The following is a 24,759-nucleotide window of genomic DNA, read 5'->3' as shown; positions in this document are numbered from 1 at the left end:
AAATATCAAAATGATCCTTGGTCTCAAGAAGTTCACATTCAATTGGTGGGGGAAGGGTAGAATATGAGAGAGGGACAGAGCATGCATAAAGATCATTTGTACATAATAGATGTCCAGTTTCATGTGCAGTCATTTTTTTTTTAAATAATACTATGCCATGGAAATGCTTATTTTATTCCACAAATTAAAAATAAAATAATTTTTAAAAATCATAACATAGCATAAGATTGGAAAGTATGTTGGACACTATCAGGTCCAATCCTCCTCACCCATTTTACAGATAAGGAAACTGAGGCCCAGATGGTGAAAGACAGACCATACATATCATAGGGAGGGTTGGATCTATAATTACAAAGCTTTTCCTCCTTTAGGCAACTGAGTAAAAAGATAAAGTAAAAAGTCGTCATATAATCAGATCGTCAGACACTGTTGTTGTTTGTCCTTAGTTCTCTAAGAGGAGCAGGACATCAGGGAAATAATGTCATGATATGCAAGTGAATTGGATTAAGTGAAGGAGGGCTGTACAAGGTCATCTGCCTCACTTTCCTCTTCAGAGCCATCTGGCTCCAATGGGTAGACATAGATCAGGACCACTGGAGATAGTCCTGGATGAAATGTGAGACCTTGGTCTTTTTAAGCTAAATTCTTCATCAAGTCTGAGCTTGAGGCCATAACCATTCAGTGATTAAGGCTAGGTCGAAACTGAGGCAAATCACCTCTTTCACCTAGCATCAGCTAATGCAATTCCCTAATTTTAGAAAAGTGAGAACAGTGACAGAGGTTAAAGGATGCAGAGGATCATGGGTTTACAGCAGGAAGCTACATCAAGTGTCATCTAGTTCAACCATTTTATTTTACGGTAGAAAACTCTGATACTCTGAGTTTATGACCTTCCCAAGGTCACACAGGTAAAAAAAAGGTTGGCATCAGTAGGATTTACAGCAAGGATCTTTCAAATCCAGAACCCTTTTCAGGGCACCCTGCTGACTCAGTATAGAATCTGGGAACAAGAAAAAACCAAGAAAATAGATAAATCTTTGGTTAATTTGATTGGAAAAAGAGAAAACAAAAATAAAAACAAAATACCAGCATCAAAAATGAAAAGGGAAAATGAAAAAGAAAGCAATAATTAGGAGCTATTTTGCTCAAATGTTTGCCAGCAAATCTGACAACCTAATTGAAATGATTGAATATTTCAAAAATATTAATTGCCCAGATTAACAGAATAGGAAATCAATTAAACAATGCCATGTTAGAAAAAAGAAATTGAATCTGGCAATAATATGTGCAAAGCGGAAGTGTGCTGAAGCAGACTACAGGTTTGCAGGAGCTGATTGTTAAATTTTCAGTCTGATCATTTACTGGCAAATACTACAAACCAGGGCTCGATTTTCTATTTCGTTGATTTCTAGACTTTCTTAAAAGTAATGAAGAAAATGTTGATCATGAAGATTAAATTTAAAAGGGATCCACATGTGCCAAAATGTTTGTCGCAGCCATTTTTGTAGTGGCAAGAAACGGGAAATTGAGTGGATGCCCATCAGCTGGAAAATGGTCGAATAAGTTATGGTATCTGAATGTTAAGGAATATTATTATTCTGAAAGAAATGATCAGCAGGATGATTTCAGAGAGGCCCTGAGAGACTTACACGAACTGATGTTAAGTGAAATGAGCAGAACCAGGAGATCATTGTACACAGCAACAAGATTATATACCATGATCAATTCTGATGGACTTGTTTTTTTCAATAATGAGATGTTTGAAGATCACAGATCTTATGATGAAGAGAGCCATCTATACTCACAGAGAGGACTGTGGGAACTGAGTGTGGTTCACAACATGGGATTTTCACTCTTTTTGTTGTTGTTTGCTTGCATTTGGGGTTTTTTCCTCACCTTTTTCTTTTTGATCTGATTTTTCTTGTGCAGCACGATAACTGTAGAAATATGTATAAAAGAATCGCACATGTTTAACATATATCGAATTACTTGCCATCTAGGGGAGAGGGTGGGAGAAGGGGGGGGGGGAGATTTGGAACACAAGATTTTACAAGGGTCAGTGTTGAAAGATTATCCGTGCATATTTTGAAAATGAAAAGCTTTAATAAAATAAAAAACAAAACAAAATTAAATGTAAAAGTATGTCTTGCAAACGCATCCCCCTGGAAGGTCCCCCCCAGATGGTTAAACACGCGTGGGCATTAACGGGTGCAAAAACACTCTCCTTGCGCCCTGCAGCTACATTGCTAATAAATTCCCTTCCTCCACCATTTTAGAGATTAGCAAAATCACAAGTGAGAGAGAAGCCTTTGGACTTTGGCCACGTAGAGAAAAGGGGAAGCTCCGGGCGATTCTAGCCTTTGCCCGCGCCCCTCTCTCGCTAGATCAGGCCGGAGCTGGGCATCTTCCCGGGCCCCAGAAGCCGGTTTCTGTCACTTCGGGAGTTTCTCGGCCACAATGGAGGGGAGACTGTGCGGCCCTTGTTAAAATGAATTGGTGGTTCTCATCGAGCGCCGGAGGACAGGCCATGAGAGCCCCCTTTGTTCCCCAGTCTGCTTCGGACTTCTCCCTGGCACCAAGCAGAGCTCTGTGGGCCATGGGAAAACAAAGCCCCAGGAATCCTGGGCCCGCTCCTTCTGCATGGGGCTTTTTAAATCCCCCACGACTCCGCTGCCCCCTCCCGCCCCCGCCTCGCACGTGGGGGAGGGGTTTCAAGTTCAAGACTGCCGCTGATAGGCGGGTGTTTCTGTGGGCGTGACCGTGGCTCCCACGGCCCCGGGGAGTAAGCCCGAGTGGTGGAACTGGGGCTCAGCGCAGGAAAGAGAGAGAGAGAAAGCGAGGGATCTTCCCCCGTGTCCCGCGGGCTGTCAGGGGCAGCTTCCTAGCCCGGCCAAGCTTGGGGGAAAAGATTTTCTTAGAAAAGCCATTATGACGCGCCTACTTTCCCAGGAGCACCAGGTCAGTGCGAAGCAAGTTTGGGACTTTCTGGCTGAAGTTGTGTCTCTGGGCTAACGGACAGGGAACACAGAAGCAGCTAGCAGATAGGGGAACAAGAGTGTTGCTCCATTTCTTTCTGCTAGTCAACAATTCAGGGAGTTAGGCCCCACAGTCCAGAGAGTCTCTTTCCATTTCTTTGCCCCCAAGATGGGAGCGCTCGCTAAACTTTCCCGGCAGGTAGGAAGCCGGGAGACGAGGGCGATGTGGTGGTCGGGGGGGGGGGAGGTCGTGGCCGTGGCCGGCGAGCACCCCTGGGTGTCTTTTTCTCGGCCACTGTTCTTTGGGACCCTCCCGGGAGGTCTTGCGGCTATTTGTGGGTCTCAGACCCAGGCAGTACGGTTTAAGAATTAAGTAATGGTCAGTACTGAGCACGCCAGCTGCTGCTGTTCTCATCCGCCCAGACGCTGGGCGGGCTTGACAGATGTGTGGCAGTGTTATGGGTGTGAGACTTGTTTGGGCCTAGTGTGCGGCTCTGCATTGGCTCCGGCGTCCCGGCAGTTCAGGTGTCTTGGAACACAGCCAACTTTGACCTTAGGCAAAAAGAAGCCGGTAAATGTAACCCCCCTCCTTTACGTTGGAGGAGGTGGGGGACTATCGATGGGTAACGCGCATAGACCATCAGATACAGTTGCTATGTTGTATTTGTTTCTTTTAATTCTTTTAAACAGAAGTGGAAGAGACCTTGTAATGTTGCACATACTCTTGAATACAGTTGCTATGTTGTATTTGTTTCGCTTAATTCTTTTAAACAGAAATCACCTAGTCTATTTTACAGATAGGGAAACCGAGGCCCAGAAAAGTTATGACTTGTCTAATAATATATAAGTAGTCAGAAAAAAAAAGTTTTTAAAAAATGTTGGAGTGGCAACGCGTTTGAAATGAGTCTAGATTGGTTTCTTCCCTAGTTTCTCAGATTAGCCAATTAAATTTCAATCATTTCAGTCATGTGGGACTCTGTGATCCCATCTGGAGTTTTCTTGACAGAGATACTGGAGTGGTTTGCCATTTCCTTCTCTAGCTCATTTTGCAGATGAGGGCATTGAGGTAAGCAGGATTAAATGACTTGTCCAGAGTCTTACAGTCAGATTTGAACTCGGGCATATAAATCTCTATCCATTGTGCCACCTAGCTGCCCTTATAAAATTTTGATACTATTAAGAAATATAAATTATATCAGCCAAAATGCAGAAAGAACGGGCTGGTACTTCTTAATATATATTTCTAGAAATAGATGTTTCCTTTATAAAAGGATCTTAGACAGGCTAGTGTGGTACAATGAGCTGCACAGGACTAGGGATCAAACTCTTTATCCACCCCTGGCATCTGGACTTGGGAAAATCTCAAGTGATGAACTTTTTGGTTTTTTCCATAGGTATGTTTTTTTGTCAAATCATATTTTTTAATGAAAATATAGCGCAACAAAAATCAATATAGTATAGTGCAGAGTGCTGAATATGGAGTCTGTGTGATCTTGGACATGTCACTTTTCCTCATTTGTAAAATTCGAGAGTTAGACTAGATCATTTAAAAAAGATTTGCCAAGAACTACGAAGAAGTAGCAGGTCAACTAGATGATGGTTTAACCTCTACCAAACTTTTTTTTAAAGTGTAATTTCTCTTGCTTTTCCCCTCTGAGGTTACCTTCCATCTACTCTCTGCTTGTCTCATTTGTGCCTAATAAATGAAATGTTATTTCTCCCATGGTAATGAAAGCTTCTTGGGCACAAGGGCCCTTTTGTTTTTCTTTGCGTGACCAGCTTTTAGCCCAGTACCTGGCATATAGTAAGGGCTTAATAAATGCTTGTTGAGTGATTAAATGCTGTTATGTCAGGTAGACTTTAGAACTAGCTACAACCCACTGGGACCTAAGCAAAAGCCGATGACTGAATTTTATTTTGCTTCTTCCAGTGTTATTGGAAAGAGTTCCCCATTATTTATTTAGGTTCTCCTTCCTCCTAAATGCCTTTGCTGGCTTGGTATCAGCTTCTTCCAAAGAAACCTTGAGAATGAATCTGCTAAATTTCATGGCAGCCACTTCTCATCCAAGTCAGAGCCTTCAGAACTATCCATTTTTTCAGGTGCCTGACAATTAAAGTCTCAGGAACAGAATGAATCACGCTTCCCCTCCCTCAAATATAATTGTGCAGCGGTTAAGTCAGCTCCTGTTTCAGGAGATATTTTCCAAAGACAGACTCCTGTTAGGCCTTCAGGAAACTTCAAGATATGTATCATCACAAAGCACCTTCAGTATTTTGAATGGCAGGGACAGTGACCCATAAATTAGAGAAAAGACTTTCAGGAAGTCTTTTAGAAGAACAAATTAAAGGAAAATGTTCCTGGACATAGTCACCGGCTACTTACTAAGGAAGAGGCTCATCAATTTGGAGCTGGAACCTACCCTTTAAGTCAGCTAACCCTATCACCTCATTTTATAGATAAGGAAACTGAGATTCCCAGGGAGCAGATAACTTGCTTATTGTTCTACAAATAAGTGGTAGAGGTAGAATTTAAATTCAGGTCCTTTGACTCCAATTTTTCCCTCTTTTCTATTTGTCCCAAGATGTCTTGTCTTTTTCACATCAGTGAACTGGTTATGTCTTCTGGAAACTGACAAAAACTTATACAGCTCATGGTTTTTACTGACCATAGAGCTCCTTTCCATGAAGATAGCTTCATAACACTTGAGGAATGTCAACAATTTTCTTGTAGATAGTAGTAGATCCAATTCAAACTGTTAGCGATGGTGGCAATGGGGAAGTGAGACAGGGAAAATCCCAAATGACCAAATTTGGGTTTTTTTTTTTCCCATAGTTACATTTTCTCACATGAAACTCTAGCACAGCAAGAGTCAATTTAGCAAAGTGGACAGAATGCTGAATGTGCAGTCAGCAAGATCTGGATTTGAATCCCTTAGATAAGATTACTTATCTGCTGGGTTACCATAGGCAAGCTGAGTTGAGCTTCACTATCCTAATCTATAAAATGGAGATGATATCATCAATGACAAATAGCTCATGTTTACATGGCTCCTCCTGGTTTTTAAAGTGCTTTATGGAGTGCATATTACTTAACCAACGTGGCAACCAGTAATAGAGGTGCTATTATTATTCCCTTTTTTACAGCTGAAGCTTATTGAGAGTGATTTGCCCAGAAATTAGAACTCAGTACATCCTGACTCCAAATCTCCCCAAAGCATGAACCTGACTGACTGTCATGTAAATCAGTTAGTGTGTTTGAAGTGTTTTGCAAACCTTAATGTGCTATTCTACATGTCAGCTGTCACTATTACCATCTTTATTATTATTATGACAAAATATAATCAATTTATAAATCTTGGTGCCAGGAACTTGGTAAGTTTGGAGTAGCAGGAACATAAGATGTCATGCTAAAAGGGAAGTTAATGATTATTGCTCTCTGACTTAGCTTCTTCCTGGCTTTGTCCCTTATGTGACCACCTTTCTTTCTCTTCTCTAAATTCTGAATTATTTCTCCCTCCTGAGAACATCTCTATTACTAGGTAACAGTTCTAGATATTCCATAAGTCTTAGACAGTTTTCACAGCCCTCAATAATCAAGCATGTGATAGTCATTTCATTTTAAAATAAATCTCAAAGTGGGGAGGCAATTTTTAAGGCAAACCATCTACAACAGGTCTGAGCCAAGAAGGAACAGTTGAAATTCCTGAAATTGATATTAAGTTTTCAGTGTGAGCATTTATACCTTGGAAATTGGGAACCACTTTCCCTGTGCCACTTTCCCAATGTCCAAACTTGGCTTATTTATGTTTTGTTGATTGCCTGGACTTAAGAAAGTGATGAGCAAAATGTTAATAATGCTAATAATGCTAACAAACTTAAATATTTATCCTGTATACATTCTTTCCCCTGGGAAAGAGATAGTTGTTAAACATTTAAGCAGTCTCCTAGCAGATCCCTTGGTAGAGTTGAAAGAAGTGTGAACATATCTGGCTTAGAGATTTTTTTTCAAATATTGTGTCTAAGGGGGGAATTCACCAATGGGAGTAGGGGATATTGGTATCTTGCAGTGTGAGATGGCTGCCAGGTTAAAGGTGCATGTCTGGAGCAGTGGTCCGCAAAGTTTAGTCCAAAGACTTGTTGGGGTCTCTGAAACCCTTTCAGAGGGTCTACAAATTCAAAATTATGTTTTATTTCTAATATAGTAAATAGCTACAAATATAACCCATGTGAACAAAAACTCTTTGAACAGATCCTCGATAGTTTTTTAACAACATGAAGATACTGAGAACAAAGGTTTGAGAACCACTAGTCTGGAGAATCAAAAGCAGAATCAAAAACATGTCTGGCTTTGGCATTTCCTCAAATAAAGGCTCTGAGGAGAAGCCCAACAATTGAAGGAGGGAATAATGGGAGACTTTGCTATTTCTAACTGTATAACCTTGGGCAGATGCTTCATCTATAGGATGAGATGATGCATATGGTCTTTAAATTCCCTTTCTGCTAAAACTATAAATCTGAGGGTTTTGTATTCATGTTATCCAATCACTGGATTTCATCTTAAGAGTAGCTAAGACTGAAACTGTTAAGAGATGAATTCAGACACTTAAGAACATGACCTTTTGTAATGTTGAATTTAATTAGGACAATATTTGTGTTCAGTTTATTCCTCCTGGTCAGATGGGACTTCCTGTTGAGAATAGCAGCAGCATAGCGTAGTGGAAAGCACTTTAGTTTTGTAGTTAGGAAGATATAGATCTAAATCCTGGTTCAGACATTACTAATGATGTACTCATGGTAAAATCACTTACTCTTTCCAAGCCTCGATTTCCTCATCTGGAAAATGAAGGTAATGTTTCCTGTAGTAACTACTTCATAAGGTTATCATAGTCTAAAACAAGGCGATGAGTGGAAGACACTTTTAAAATATGAAAATGCTGTGTCAATGTTAGGGAAGGACAAAAAGAAGGAAGTGTGGTATAGTGGGTAGAGAGCTGTCCCTGGCTAGCTGTGTATCACTAGGCTAAGTAGCTTAACCTTTCAGTGCTCAGGACAACCCTCTGAGAGAAGGATCAGACCTACATTGGTAGAGAGGCTTCCTTTACCTGGGATTTCTTCACACCACTGCAATTATAGAGTTGATCCATATCTCTAAATAAGTTATTGTTATTATTATTATTTGAACTCTGTCATCACCCAGTTTATTCATTCTTAATCACTGAAAACTTAAAGGTGTTTTAGAAATCTCAGAGGACTCTCTGAGCCTTAAAGATAAGTCAGAGACACCCATTTTCCTTTTATAACTGTGGGGGAAACATGAATTTGAAAATCAGTAATCCATACTGGTGGGACAGCTAGGTGGTACAGTGAATAGAATGACAAGTCTGGGATCAGGAAGACTCATCTTTAGTTCAAAACTGACCTCAGGCATTTCCTAGATGCATATTTGCCTCAGTTTCCTCATCTGTGAGATGAACTGCAGAAGGAAATGGCAAACTACTCCAGTCTATCAGCCAAGAAAATCTCAAATGAAGTCACAAAGAGTCGGACAGAACTGAAAAGATTAAACAACAATTCATACTGTTACTGGTCAAACCTTGTGTGGGCAATACTTGTCTCTCATCCTTTCCTTAAGTATCAGTCTTGCTATAGTCTCCAGCAAATTGTATTTATATATTTCAATTTTTTTCCATTTTAAACTTATTTATTGATGTCACTTGTTTTTAATATTACTTCCATTCCAAATATATCCTTTCCCTTCCGCCCCATCCACATATATAATGAGTCATTTCTTAAAACCAATTAGGCTATGAGTTCCTTAAAGGGCAGGGTCATTTTTATTTTTTATTTTTGCTATCTTTGTATTCCCAGTACTTAGCATAATTCCTGGTATGGCAAATACTTGATCTTAATAAATGATTGTTCACTTGACTTAGAGAAGGAGTTAAAAATTAGGGAGGAAAACAGTTTAGCAATATTAACCAACATATCAACCTGTGATTGATAATATTTGCCTGGTTCTGTACACTTATAAATATTTTCAAAAGGTGGTCTTCTCTTTGCTATATGTTTTCACTTTGATTTTTTAATTATAGGATCAGAAATTTGGAACAGGAAGGAACCATCAATCCAGCTTCCTTATTTTACAGATGAGAAAACTGAGGCAGTGAAGTGACTTGCTAGGCTCACACAGCTAGTGAGTATCGGAGGCAGAATTAGAATTCAGATTGGCCAGCCCCTTATAGCAGACTACCTACTTCTCTGTCCATACTTAGCTGATATAGATAGATATAGATATAACTACTAATAGTAACCACAAAGAAGAGGTAGTTTTTAATAAGCACACATTGTACTAGGTTCTTGATGCCTTCTTGTTTTTAAAACTTGCCCCAAGGAGATGCACATTCCATTTTCTTTCTCTTGGCTTGATTTCTTGATAATATTTTCTTGCTCTAGGGGGAATGTTGGTTTGTTCATGGGTTCACAAATATTTATGGAGAAACTACCCAAACCAAATTTAGAGATGGCTGCGTGCTCATTTGCCGGGAGTATAGCACATGGTAGACCAGAATGAAGAACAATATTTATGTTTTTAAATAAATGCATATAACTTTGTTGCTAGGGACCAGACTTTGATTTTATTGGTATAGGGAACTCTACCAATGCAGGTCTGCATTGTTTCTGTAATTTAGTTTTAGACAGCTGTTCAGATCCCTGAAAAACTTTGGTGGCTTGAGAAGGGCCCCAGAGCCAGTGTATATCAGACTCAACCAGCTTTCCATGGACGCTGCTGCTCATATTAACCTAAGACGAAATATAAATTCCCGCTTGTTATTTAAAGCCTTTCACTCTCCAGCCTCAAACTACCTTTTCTGCTTTATCATACATTGGATTTCACTTCTTGAATTCCATATTCCCCATGGACCATGTCAAACTAGTTTTCTAGCTGTTGCTCACCCCTGACTTTGCATCTCTACTCTTTGAACCTTTGCTTAGGCTAGAGTAGTCTCCCTATTCACCTCCATCTCTTGGAATCATTGGCTTCTTAAGCACTCAAGCTCTATCTTGTTTAGGAGCCTCTTTCTGTTCCCTGCCTCCTTCCCCAGCTCTGGTTGATAGTGCTTTGCTCTCTAAAGCTACTTTTTATTTGTCTTAGCTATAGTTACATTATCAGAAAGTTGTCTCCTTGGTAGAATCAATCAATGGATGGATTAGTCATTTTCCCCCTCTTCCTTCTACGACTGGAGATCAAAATGTCTTTGTCAGAATTCAATATTTTTTTCTGAAAAACCACACTTTTTCCAAGTTCTTTCCTTTTGTCAAGGATATCACCATCCTTCTGGTTACCTTGTTTGTAACATCCTTCATTCTCCCTCATCCCACATATTCATTCAATCAATGGCCCAATCTTGCTCAATTAACTTCTGCAATAACTTCCTCATCCATTCTCTTCTCTCCATTCTCATGGCTACTACCATAACTCATCCTCATCATTTATTTCTCTTGGACTATATTCCTTAGTCTCCCTACCTTGTCTCTTTCCCCCTAGTTCAATTTTCCCTGAATTCAGTTAACAAAGTGACCCTCCTAAAACATGGGTCTAGCCACATCAATCTGCAACTCAATACAGTCCAATGACCTTCTCTTGTTTTCAGGATCAAATACAGACTTCTGTGTTTGATATTTCAAGGCCTTCACAACCTGGCCTCAGTTTACATTTTCAACTTTATTATTCATTGTTCTCCTATATGCATTTTATGGTACAAACAGTCAAACTGTGATTTGGATGCTACTCTTCACCCCTAAACCCTCCATCTTCCATCATCCCTACCTTTGTCCTGGTCTATCCTCTGCTTCTCAGAATTCTTCAATTCCTTCGTGCATGGTTCAATCATTACTTTTTACATAGAACCATTCATCTTTCTGAGTACTGGTGCTCCCCACTAAATTACTGTATATTTATCTTGCACATTTTTTGTGCATTTATATCATAATAGCTAGTTAGTATGTACATGGCTCTTTAAAGTTTGAAAAGCACTTTCAAAGTATTATCACATTCTATCCTCATAACAGATCTGGGAGGAAGTTGCTATTATTATCCCCATTTTACAGATGAGGAAACTGAGACAGACAAAAGTTAGGTGATTTGTCTGAGGTCACCCAGTTTGGACATATCTGAGTTCATATTTGAGTCAGGTCTTCTTGAATCTAGGCTCAGCATTCTATTTCCTACATCACCAAGCTGTCATATAATTCAATTTCTACATGTTATCTCCTCCTATGGAATTTCAGGGCAGGAACTTTTCCATATTTGTCTATGGAGCTCAGTGGTTGATACTTCCAAGAAAGGCAGTGTTGCTAAGGGGATAGAGAGCTAATTCCACATCCAAGGAGACATGGATTCAAGCGCTGCTTTTGATGTCTATTGACTCTGAGCAAGTCATGACTCCTTTGTGCCCTAGGCAACTCTTTAAGATTAGAAACCACAGAGAAGTTATCAACTTTCACTGGAGAAGGGGTTAACTCATCTAGAAGGTTCCTATATAAACACAATCCATACATACTATGTGTCAGCACTCTGTTAGTTTCTAGAGATTCAAAGACAAATCACACACACACACACACACACACACACAGACCCCTCTCCCTCTTTGATATCCTTAGATACCAAGTTGTGGTAATGTTAAATCAAAGTGTGTGGCCATTTTAGGAACTTTTCTTGCATGATACCAAATTGTTTCCCAAAAAGAATGGGGCAATTTATAACCACTATTGAGTTTGTGTGCCTGTCTTCCCACATCACTTTCAGTACTATTTCCATCTTTTAATATCTTTGCCAAATTTGATGAATGTGAATGTAACCTCAGTCGGGCTTTAATTTGTATTTTTTTCATATCATTCATGATCTGGAATATTTTTATATGATCACTAATATTTTTAAGCTCTTCTTTAGAAAATTGTTCATTTCCTTTGACTACTTCAAGGGCAAGTATTTATTTTAGGTAAAGGCCTTGGTCATCCAGAGAATTGCTAATCACAGTGAAACTGTGCATTATTGAGCAGTTTATTAAGCTCTTATTATGTTCCAGGCTAAGCCTTGGAGTTAAAGAGAAAAAGTTCTCATCCTCAAGAATTCTCGAATGGTAACGACAAATATAGGTATAGACCAGGAGTATTGAATTTTGAATCAGAAATCATAGGTTCAACTTCTTTATATCTGTGTGGAGTTGGGAAAGTCCCTTAATATCTCTCAGCCTCAGTTTCCTCATCTGTAAAATGGAGAAATTGGAAGAGGTGGCCTCTGACATCTCTTTCTGCTCTAAATCTGTGTTGCTATCCATAGAATAGAATTACAGTTTCCTGGTCAAAACTAGCAGTGCCCTTTCATCTGGTGATCATCTGACCTTTGGGAAAGAAATATGCGGCAGATTTAGTCTTGTTCCCAACGTGAACCCCTTCCCCACATTGTTGGAACATTCTGATCCTGTGTGGAGCCTCATTTCAGTCACATCTGTTTTTCATGAGTGCCCTTGGAGACAGCTGTCCATGTGCTATGAAAGTAACTCTACGTAGACCCCTCAGGCTAGCATGAGGCAAGTGCTCAATAGATTGTCTGAATTTTTTCCCCAACAACTTCCTGAAGCATGCGATTCAGGGCCAATTGTATGTAGTCAGGGCTATCACCTGTTAGCCTTCCTTGTAGTTCCTTAGAGTCCCAGTGTCAACATTAAGAGGTTATAGATGCAAATTATCAACATACATTTAAACTATGTTCCAAATACATGCAGAAATGTACTGTTCACCAGGACTGATAATGATATAGACTGGCTTTTAAAAATTTGCCTTCTAACAAGAGGCAGGAAAATTATGTGCCATCAATAGCTATGTTAGATGAATGGGTGTGGTAAGTACCAGGGAAAGTTCCAAAGGATCATGGGATATTTGGGCAGGGAGAGAGGATATTTCAGATGGAGTTTAAGGAAGGCTTCTGGAAACAGTAAACATTGAGCTTCAAAAGACAGAGGGACTTCAAAAGACAGAAATGGGTGTGGGAAATAAAGATAGTCAATTGGATGAATAGAATATTCTGTGTACAAAGGTACAGGATGAATGAATGAAAAACCTAAAGAAGTTACTTCCAGTTGGACATCATATTAAAAATCGCAGATGATTGTTTTATTTTTGTTAGTTTTTGTTCTCAAAGGAGACCGTGACATCAGAAAAATATCATGGCTTACAAGTTTATTGGATTTAAGTGAGGGAGGGCTGTGCAAAGTTACCAACCTCATTCTCTCCTGCTGAGTTATCTGGATGATTGGAGGTAGCCTCCTATAGTGGGAGGCCTTGGCCTTTTTAAGCTCAGGTTGTTCTCAGATCTCAGTTTGTCTGAGGTAACACCTATTCATTGATTAAGACTAGGTAAAAATGAGGCAAAAAATGGCATCTTTTACCTAATGAAAAAAATAAAATCAATCTGGGAGGGAAGACTCTCAGGGTTTCTGTCCAAAACCAAAGCAATTGCTATTTATATTCACTCTGAGCCTTAGAATCCGAACTATGACCAAGTAAGGCTTGGTCAATCAATACTTGGCCAAAATAAATTCTTGAACAGTACACCCTCTAATAATAGAAATTCTTAATCTGAAATCTCCATGTATTCATTTATTTTCTTCTCTTGCTCTCCAATCTAAGAAAAATGGACAAACCTATGTTTTTTTTTTAAACTATTCAATATAAATGATTTGATTTTCAATCCAATGCGTTTTATTTTATGCATTGAAAAAATATTATTCTGAGAACATATCTAAAAGCTTCATGAAACTTCCAAAGGGATCTATGACACAAAAACAGGTTAGAAACCCTATGATTTTTTACTTATGATTTATTATATTTACTATTTTGAAGAACTAATGATCAAAAAAGGGCATCTTGGTTTGAAAAACTATGGGTATGTTGAATAGAGCGACAGTGAATGAGAGTGGCAAATCCTTTCAAAGAGAAGTGGTAGAGTTGAATTGAGGATGATTCCAGACCTGGGAAGTATGGGGAGCTTGGTTGGTCATGGTGCAGTATGAAGGAGAAGTATTATCTGATAAAGTTAGAAGGAAGGTTAGAGCCCCATTATGAAAGACCTTAAATGCCAGCATCAGAAATTTATTTCTTTAGCAATCAGTCAACTAACATTTTAAAAACATTTATTATATACTGAGCAGGATTCTAAGGATTGTGAATACAAATATAAGCAGAAGGAAAGTCCCTGCCCTCAAGAAGCTTACATTATTTATGATTTTTTAAGCTTTTTATTTTCAAAACATATGCAAAGATAATTTTTTCAACATTGACCCTTGCATAGCTCTGTGTTTCAGATTTCCCCCTCTTCTCCCACCCCCCAAGATGGCAAGCAATCCAATATATGTTGTATATGTTAAATCCAATATGTGTAAACATATTTATATAATTCTCTTGCTGCATAAGAAAAATCAGATCAAAAAGGAAAGAAAATGAGTAAGAAAACAAAATGCAAGTGAGTAACAACAAAAAGGATGAGAGTGTTATGTTGTGATCCACTCAGTTCCCACAGTTCTCTGTCTGTGTATAGATGGCTCTCTTCATCACAAGATCATTGGAACTGGCATCAATCATCTCATTGTTGAAAAGAGCCACATTCATCAGAACTGATCATCATATAATCTTGCTGTTGCTGTGTACAATGTTCTCCTGGCTCTGCTCATTTCATTTAGCATTTGTTCATGTGAGTCTCTCCAACCCTCTCTGAAATCATCCTGTTGATTGTTTTTTACAGAACAATAATATTCCATTACATTCATATACCAGAACTTATTCAGCCATTCTTCAACTGATGGGCAGCCTCAGTTTCCAGTATCTTGCCGCTACAAAAAGGGCCTCCACAAACATTTTTGCATGTGTGGGTCCCTTTCCCTTCTTTGAGATCTCTTTGGGATATAAGTAAGCCCAGTAGAAACACTGCTGGGTCAAAAGGTATGCATGGTTTGATAACTTTTTGAGCATACTTCCAAATTGCTCTCCAGAATGGCTGGATCTGTTCACAGTTCCACCAACAATGTATTAGTGAAGGAGCTTACATTATGAAGTCAACACACAAAAAAGGAAGCTGTGCAAGTGGGTGTGGTAGAGAAAGTCTGGGCTACAGTCCGTGGAGAAGAAAGAGACCTAGTTAGCCTGGGCATTAGGAGGTTCTGGAAGGAGCCATTCAACCAGAGAAAGAAATCACAGAAGTGAAGGATACTTCCTTTGAATGAATGCGGAGACAGCCAAAATTTCTAAGTCGAGGAGTAATTCCATCTGTGGGGCATATCAGGAGAATCTTTATCATTGTCAGATGTATAGATTAGGGAGGACATGGGCTGAAGGAATGGAAACCAGCTAGGAAGCTGTTCTGATAGTCTCAGGTGAGAAGAAATCCTGAACTAGCATCCTTGAAGTGGTTTTGGAAGAAGGGGGATGAGTAAAGAAGGATTTTCAAAGTTGGAATGGACAATCCTTAGTGCTTAAGTGGCAATCAGGGGGTAAAGGGTGAAGAAATAAAATTAAGCCAAGAGAATTATGAGTTTAGGAGCTTGAGTGACTGGTGAGATGACATTACTATCAACGGGAATAGAGAAGTTGAAGACAAGTTTGTGTTTGAGTCTGAGTACCAGTGATACATTGAGCTTGGTAGGCCAGAGCTCCAGCAGAAATATAAGATTACAATCTGGGGGAGAAGAGAGAACTGAATGGGAAGGTTGGATGGGATTTTGGAGGCAGGTGATCTCCTTTTACATGCAACTTCTGCACCTATCTATAGGATCTAGGGCAATTGAACCTCTCTGGACCTCTGCTTTCTCAACTGCCGAATGAAAGGAGTGACCTAGGTTCCTTCCAGTTCTAAATCTCTGTTACTGTGAAAAATAGATTTGTGAGTTATCTCCTAAGAGATGATCATCGAAACCATGGGACTAGATAAACCCTCCAAAGGTGAAAGTACAGGTACATAGAGGTACATGAGGGCAGCTCGGAGGATGGTTATAGTTAAGATATGAGAGGCAGTTAAAAGCCATCAAAAGGGATAAGAGGAGAAGATGGTTCACTAAATCATATGATTGTAGATCTAGATCTGGCAGTATCCTATGAGCTCATCTAGCATACTGGTTTATTTTGTAGGTAAGGAAATGTTAACTAAGTCAATGTCAGAGGTAGGATTTGGCTCCAGGTCTTCTGATTCCAAAGTCGATGTTCTTCCTTCCACCTTCCTCCCAATATGATGGGTTCAAGGGCATAAAGATGGAGAGGTTAGCAGTTTCTCTTCCTGGACTAGCTTAGAGGAGGAGAAGATAAATGAAGGAAAGAGAAGTTTAGAAAAGTAGGAGGAGGGGGGTTAAGGAAGATAACATTAGATGGATTCAATTGATTGGTAAAGTAAGAAGTGAGATCATTTACTGAAAGTGATGGAGCATAGTATAGTCAGGGACTGGAGAGAAGAAAGAGTTTAAAACAGCCACCATGGAAAAGGAAATATGAGTCAATTAGATGAATTTTGAAAATTACCATATGGCTGGGAGATCTCATCTGGTATGAAGAAAAGTAATTCAAAACTGTGACATAGCTTCCTCTAATAAAAGCATTAGGTCCATCAGTTGTAGTAATAATAATAAAATATATTTAAAACAATGAACATTTATGCAATATCATTCTTAATGTCCACTTTTGGAACGATAAAATGGACTATACCAGATTTGCAAAGTATGTTAACAAAACTACATGCAATATAAACAAAATACAGGGTCAATTATAGATAGAGCAACATTTTGTCAACAAAAGGGTAGAAGAGCATATCTATGTCTCCCTGTAGAGAGAATATACATTGCTCTATAAAACCACACACATACACACATACACAAATACATAATTACACACACATATATATAATTTGTGTCTGTATATGTATGTTTATGTACATATGTATTTATGAATCTACAGACAAAGAGTTTACAACTTAATACTTGTATTCCCCTATGAAAGAAATTACTTGATTCATCAGTGCAAATAAAAGAGTAAATATAAAAGGAGGAAAAATAATGTTAAGGAAAAATACAGGATAGCAACTTTTCCCAGAATTTGTCTGAATTCAGTTCAAAAGAGTAAAAATGAAATCATCATAATAACTGCTTTGCAATCCAAATGTTTTAATTATAGTATCACTTTTGAACCTCAAAGTAATGCTCTGAGGTTCCTAGGTACTTTAGGAATTAACATACCCATTTTATAAAATAAGGCAGCTAAGACTCTGAGAAGTTCAATGATTTGCCCAAAGTTACACAGCCTCTGCCAAGGTTTTGAACAATCTACTAGGCCATGCTGTTCTAAAAGAACCTTTACATTATAAATATAAACATTCTACTCTTAGAGTTGATGTTAGGTAGAGTGTGTGGATTCTTGATTAACTGGTTCCTGATGGTTAATGTTGGAGCATATTTAGAAACTCTAGATGGGGTGGGGGGAGGTGGTATTCTATTGATATAAGTGAAGGTTGTGATCCCTTGGACACTAAGGAACATCATTTATCTCCCACCTCCATTCCTGTATAGCTACTTTCCCCTAATCTTTAATCTCTACTATACTATTTGGAATATCCTTCCTTCTTATCTTTGATCTTTGGAATCCCTGGTTTCATTTAGGCTCAGCTCAAAGACCATCTCCTATTAGAGCCCATTCCTGATTCCTTCAGATGTTAGTCCTCTCCCAAAGTTACTTCATACTTTCCCCCTCCACTCACACTCACTCTCTCTCATTCTGTCTCCTCCCTCCTCCCTTTCTCTCCCTCTTTCTTTCTGTCTTTGTTGTCTCTTTCTTTCTCGTTCTCTCTCTATATATGTATATACACACATACAAACACACACACATATATATATACATATATATTTATATAAATTTATATACACATTTATTTATCTTTGTGTACTTATGTGTACTTAATGCATTGAAATGTGGGGCTAAGTTTTCCCCAGTGCTTCTTCCTACTTTCCCTTTAGGATTGATGGGGAAATGTCTTTCTACCCACAACTAATTATTTTGGCTAATTGAAACTTGGGTTAATCTTCATATTTCATTCAGGTCACACTCAATAAAAACAATGGGATCATAGGATAGGAGCTTCAGGGTTTGGATTCAGAGCATCTGGAGCCAAATCCAGAGCTACCTATATCCTATGTGACTATAGATGGATGAATCACTTGGATTTCAGTTCATCTGTGTAGTGAGAGGCTGGATAAAGGTAACTTCTTAAGTTCTTTCCATGATCCATAATCTCCAAGGTCCCTTTCAGCTTTCAATCACGGGATCACTAGGATTTAAACAGTGAAATAACTGAAGAAACAAAGAAGGCATTATCATGATTGGCGATTACCTACTGGCTACCTTTGCTCAGGGAAACAGAGGGTTCCTGATGAAATTGGATTACAAAGGTCACAAAAGTAAATCCAACAATTATCAAATCAACGCTGATAAAGACGTACAGCCTAAGGTCATTTTTTCCTATCTTTTCCTAAAGACACCTTGCAGTTTTTCATTCCTAATAAGGCTGACAGTTTCATTTCATAACAGTGGTTGCCTAAGGAAATAAAATGATGGAAAGGAACAGAAAGAAATCTAGGTGTTACTAAGGGGGTTGATAGACTGTGAATGAGATTTACAAGTTATGTTTTCTTAGAATTCCCATTGATGAACTTAGTTGGGGGAAGGAGGGAGTCTATCCAGGGCAGATCCTGTGACTTTAGAGGATCATGGCACCTCCATGCTATAAAATTGGATGTAATATCTGGATGCTCTGATGTATAACTTCCAGATTTCCCTTGAGGTTAAACTAATGAGGGTACACCATCGTAGCTGTCTTGCTTTATCAAAAACTCCTTGTTATCTGGATGTCCTTGCTTTCTGTAAAAGCTCAGCTTAGATGTCAACATATACATGTGACTTTTCCTGTTTCTGTCTATTGGTGTGTCTATCCTCCCCCCACACAATTTTTTCCCCTTATATTTATTTCCCAGTGGAATGGAAGGGACTAAAGCCAAGACTATTTTTCCCCCCTGGATTCCCAGTACTTAGGCCAGAGTCTGGCACATAAGTAATTTACAAATGGATTCTATTTCCCAGATTTTCTCTCCACATAGGAGAGTTGCAGAGTTTTAAGTTAGTGCCTGATTTCTTCTTCCCCCATATGCCTAAATGTATATTGGCAAAATATCAAATATACCCATCTGATACATTTGTAACCTAGCCTTAAAGAGATTGTCCACTAATCTGGGGTGGGCCAATTGTTGTCATGCAAACATTTTGTTAAATTGTGTTAAGTTTATTTACTTTTTAATACACATTGCTTTATGAATTGTGTTGAGAGAGAAAAATCAGAGCAAAAGGGGAAAAAAAAAACATGGGAGATAAAAATTCAGAAAAAAGAAGTGAACATAGCATTTGTTGATTGACATTCAGTCTCCTTAGATCTTTTTCTGGATGCAGATGGCATTTTCTGTCCAAAGTCTATTGGGATTGCTTTGGATTGCTGATCCACTGAGAAAAACCAAGTCTTTCATAGTTGATTATCGCACATTTTTGCTGTTATCGGATGCAATGTATTCCTGGTTCTGCTGGTTTCACTCAGCATCGGTTCATGTAAATCTTTCCAGGTTTTTCTATGATCAGCTTGTTCATCATTTTTAATAGAGCAATAATATTCCATTGTTTCCATATTCCATGCTTGTTCAGCCATTCCCCAATTGATGAGCATCCACTCATTTTCCAATTCTTTGCTATCACAAAAAGAGCTGCTATAAACATTTTTGCACATGTGGGTCCTTTTCCTTCCATGATTTCCTTAAGATACAGATCCAGGAATAGCACTGCTGGGTCAAAGGGTATGCTCAGTTTTATACCCTTTGGGCATAGTTCCAGATTGCTCTCCAGAATGGGAGGGGATCATTTTACAACACCACCAAAAATACATTATTATTCCAGTTTTCCCACATCCCCTCCAACATTTATCATCATCTTTTCCTTTCATCTTAGCCAATCTGAAAGGTGTGAGGTGGTACCTTGGAGTTCTTTAGTTTCATGATTTGAAAATTATCTGTTCATATCCTTTGACCATTTATCACTTGGGGAATGATTTGTATTCTAATAAATTTGACACAGTTCTTTATATATTTTAGAAATAAGAACTTTGTCAGAAATGCTGTCTATAAAGATTTTCCCCCCAACTTCGTATTTCTCTTTTAATCTTGTTTCTTTTGGTTTTGTTTGTGCAAAACCTCTTTAATTTAATTTAATCAAAGTTATCAATTTTGCCTTTCATAATGTTCTCTAGTTCTTCTTTAGGCATACATTCTTCTCTTCTCCAAAACAAGATTATCCCTTATTTTCCTAATTTGTTTATGGTATCATCCTTTATGTCCAAATCACATATCCATTTTGATCTTATTTTGGCACAGAGTGTAAGATATAAGTCTATGCTGATTTTCTGACATATTGTTTTCCAGTTTTCGCAGCAATTTTTGTCAAATAGTAAGTTATTATTCCAGAAGCTGGAGTTTGTGGATTTATCAAATACTAGATTGCTATAAGCCTTGATTATTGTGTCATGTGTATCTAATCTACTCCACTGATCCACTGCTTTATTTCTTAATACCAAATGGTTATGATGACTGCTGCTTTGTAATATAGTTTTAGGTTTGCTACTGTTAAGTCACTGTCTTTTGTAATTTTTTCATTAATTCCCTTGATATTCTTGACCTTTTCTTCTTCCAGATGAATTTTGTTATTATTTTTTTTAATTCTATAAAATAATGTTTTGGCAGTTTGATTTGTATGGCACTAAACAAGTAGACCACTTTAGGCAGAATTATCATTTTTTATTATATTAGCTCAGCCTAGTCATGAACAATTAATATTTTTCCAATTGTTTAGATCTGATTTTATTTGTGTAAGAAGTGTTATGTCATTGTGTTCATGTAGTTCTTGGGCAGCTTGGCCCTCCAAGTATTTTATTTTGTCTCCAGTAATTTTAATGGAATTTCTCTTTCTATCTTTTGTTGATGGGCTTTGTTAGTAATGTATAGAAAAGCTGATGATTTGTGTGGGTTTATTTTATATCCTACAACTTTTTAAAGCTATGAATTGTTTCCAATAGGTTTTTGGAGCATTTTTTTTTAAAATTCAGTTTTATTTTCCTTTCATTTCTGAATTCACTCCCTCTTACTTCCCTGTATTTTTCACTTAGAAAAGAAAAGTAAAAGCCATTGCAAATATTATAGTGAAATAAAACAAGCTCCTTTTTTAAACATATCCCTTGCATCAAAAATGCTTGCCTATACCTTCTGAGTTCATCAGCTCTCTATCTGGAAATAGAGAATATTTCATGATAATTCCTGTAGATCTGTGATTGATCCATTGCTCCACAAGGATCTATCATATCCTTGACACTGAGCATACAAGACAAAAGCATTACAATTCTTACCCTCAATGAGCTTACATTTTATACATGCATACACATACATATGGACACACACAGGGTAATGGGGAGAAGGGTTACAAACTGGGAGGATCCAGACAATCCACACAACCATGTGGTAGTTGGAATTGGAGCTGAATCTTGAAGTGACTTTAAGGGTGGTGGAGATGAGGTGATAAGGTCAAACATTTTAGGAATGGGGATTGGGAACAGAGGGTTTGGGTAGAAGGAGGTGAAGATGGAAGGTTGCGGACAACATAAAAGCAAGACGTCCAATTTGTCCAGAGTACATAAGGGGGAGGGGGGAGCAATGTGTGGACTACCAGATTGTGAAAAATTTTGGATGCCAAAGTTTACATTTAACAGGCATTAGGGAATGATAAGTTTCTTGATGAAAAGATTGATATGTTTAGATCTGAGCTCTAGGAATATTACTATAACAGTTGTCTGCAGGTTGGATTCAGGAGGAGGACAGACTGGATACAACAAAACAAGTCCAGGTTTAAAATTTTCCCTGGAAGGCTTTTTTTTTTTTTTTTTTTTTTTGGATACTGAGTTTCCTTGGTCTTGAAAACCCCAATAAACCATAGAATAATATAATTTTAAAGTTGGAAGGCACTATATGAATTCATTTAATTCAACTTCCTACTCAAAGAAGGAATCTATTCTATAGAATTACTGGCAGTGGTCACCTTGCTCTTTCTTGAATGTTTCCTGGAACAGGAAGCTTACTCACAAACTATCTGCTGTTGGAAAATAATTGATAGAAAGTTCTTCTTTCTCCTAAGCTAAAACCTGCTGCTGTAGAATTTGGAATCTATAGAATTATATTTTATAATTGTAATAGCTGGAGATATAACATGTCATATAGTGGATAGAGAGCTGGCTTCAAAACTAGAAAGACTCGGGTCCATGTCCCACCAATGACTCATCCTGGCTTTAGGGTGCTGAGAAAGTCCTTTAGCATCTTAGTGCTCTGAGCCTTTAAGATCATGGGGAGAAAGAGTATGTGAATCTGCATGGGGACAGACAGGAATGTTCCTTATCTGGTCTAGTGACCAGACATAGATTAGGATGATTGGAGATGGCCCCCATGCTAGAATATGAGAAGGCTGGTAAAGTAAGCTGGAAATGTATGCTGGAGCTGGATTGTGAAGGGTTTTAAATATCAAATATAGGAGCTTCTTTTTAATCCCGGAGGTCATGGGAGAGCCTCTGGAGTTCATTTAATAAGGCAATAGCATAGTGAGATCTCTGCTTTAGGAGAATCACTTTGGCAGCAGATTGAAGGGAGGAGGGACTTGAGGCAGAGAACAGTAAAGGGCTGAAACTCTTGAGTTGATACACTGAGGTCGGACAACTGAGCACTTAAAGCTAACTATGGGTTGGACAAAACTCTATTAGCATATGCTTGGAAAATGGCCCTTCCCACTATTCTGTGCTGGCTCCATAACTGGTGTATACAAAGAATTGTAGGAGGGATTAGGGGGTGGAGTACGAGTAGCCAGAGTTACTTTTTGGGCAGGAAATGAAAAGGAGAGGTCGTGGAGATCCTGTGTCCATCCAATTCACTTCTACCCCTAAAGACCAAGAATAAAGACCAAGGACTTTTGTTTATCCTGACTCTGGCAGATTTTAAAGTATTCAGGGTACTAACTTGGTCTTCACAGAGAATCATTTAGAAAGAGGTTGCATTAGCTCAGATTGAAGTTGATAAAAGTCAGAACTATGGAGACATCTCTGTGGGTGGAGAAAAAGGAACAAATGTGAGCGACATTAGGGAGGTAGAATTGATGAGAATGTAACCGATTTATTGTGGAAATGAGTGAGGGAGAATGAGAAATTAGGGAATGACTCTGGGATTGTAAATCTCAATGATAGTGGTTTGCTGAAAGACTGAAGTTTCAAAGAAGGTTAAGTGGAAGGTTGGGGCAGAACAAGGGGCCAAAAAGGATAAGAAGTTCTATTTTGGTTGAATTGAATTTTTCATGTCCATAGGACATCTGATTCAAAAGTTGGTGCCAGAGATTGAAGCTCAAAAGAGATCCTTCAGTAAACAACTGCATGCCCTACCCAAGGAGTGGGCATCTAGGCTTTGTTTGAGGAGCCTCACCTCTGGAGGCAGCCCATTCTGCTTTTTGTATAGCTCTGAGGAGGAGCAAGTTTTCCCCGATTTTAAGCCTACATCAGCTTCTCTGCCATTTATACACTAATCCCAGATCTTCTCTCTGGGGCCAAGGGGAACAAGTCTAAAACCTCTTTCACAGACTTGCCCGGGTTCCTCCAACTTCCTGAGGTATAAAAGCCAATTGGATGTAACATATGGTAAACCTTACAAATCAAATGATTGTATTTCTGCTCTAGACAGGGTATGAGTCAAAGGTATACAATTAAATGTTTTTTCTCTGGCTTCTATTTTGGTTGAAGGAATGGCCAGGTGTAGTGCATGGAAGGATTTAGAACAATCGATGAGAAACAAACTCATTCTACTTCTAATTGTTCTTAGGAAAAGGCAAAGAATGGAAGGAGGAAATATGAATGAAATACACTAGAGCTGGGGATTTAGAGGACTTGGGTGAAGAACCCCACCTGGTAGATTTGAAATGAAAAATACAAAGACCTTGAACTAACCCAGAAAAGGAATTTCTACCTAATGTGGTTATGTCATCTTCTTGGAGACACAATAGACCAAAGATATGATTGGATGGCTTGAAACAAAGATGTGAAATCTTTTTCATTTAACATCGATGATTAAGAGAAAACAGGATGTTTCTACTTGCAGATATTAAAGCATTTTTTTTTTTGGCAATATATTGCCACGTTGTATAACAACAGACTCACACTACTGTTTATAAATTATTAATGTAAAAAAAATTTGGAAATATTGCAAAGGAATATTTAGTTTTTGATTCTTATTGCTGACATATTTTAGGAAGGAAAAGTTCTTCTCAAATTCCTTTTCTCTAAACTTGGACCATTTTGTTTTCCAGTTAAGCGGTTATACTTTAAATGCATTTTTGTTAATGAAGTAGCTTAGGCTTAAATCAATACTCCATTGATTTTTAATGTTGCCCATGTTCTCTAAAATGGGTTAATGTTCCACTAAGACCAAATGATTTTTGATAAGGGGCTGACTCTCCTGCATAGTAAGAAAGATTGCATTAACCTAGCCCTGTGAATCCTAAATTTATGGAGGGTGATTAAGTTAGCTCTATAGGCATTGTGCCAGAGGAATGACCTAGTGTGTGCTTGCCTGCCATGCTACTG

At 38.4% G+C, this 24,759-nt stretch overlaps 1 protein-coding gene across 3 annotated transcripts in view; it reads left to right on the top strand.

Annotated features, from left to right (window-relative positions):
• PLD1 (phospholipase D1) overlaps window positions 1-24,759 on the top strand; it is a 262,525-nt gene that overhangs the window by 64,849 nt on the left and 172,917 nt on the right. The window contains exon 1 of one of the 3 annotated variants that reach the window (XM_031957663.1): window positions 2,747-2,958. The exons of 1 other annotated variant lie outside the window; for it this stretch is intronic. The gene's annotated coding sequence lies outside the window, so the exon portion shown is untranslated. Of the gene's footprint in view, window positions 1-2,746; window positions 2,959-24,759 lie in introns of those variants that run through there. One more of the 3 variants, XM_031957666.1, reaches the window with a different exon arrangement.

Source organism: Sarcophilus harrisii, chromosome 3, assembly GCF_902635505.1.
Source record: "Sarcophilus harrisii chromosome 3, mSarHar1.11, whole genome shotgun sequence".
Classification (NCBI taxonomy): Eukaryota; Metazoa; Chordata; class Mammalia; order Dasyuromorphia; family Dasyuridae; genus Sarcophilus; species Sarcophilus harrisii.
Note: the sequence above shows the minus strand (reverse complement) of the source record. Positions and strands in the feature narration are given on the sequence as shown.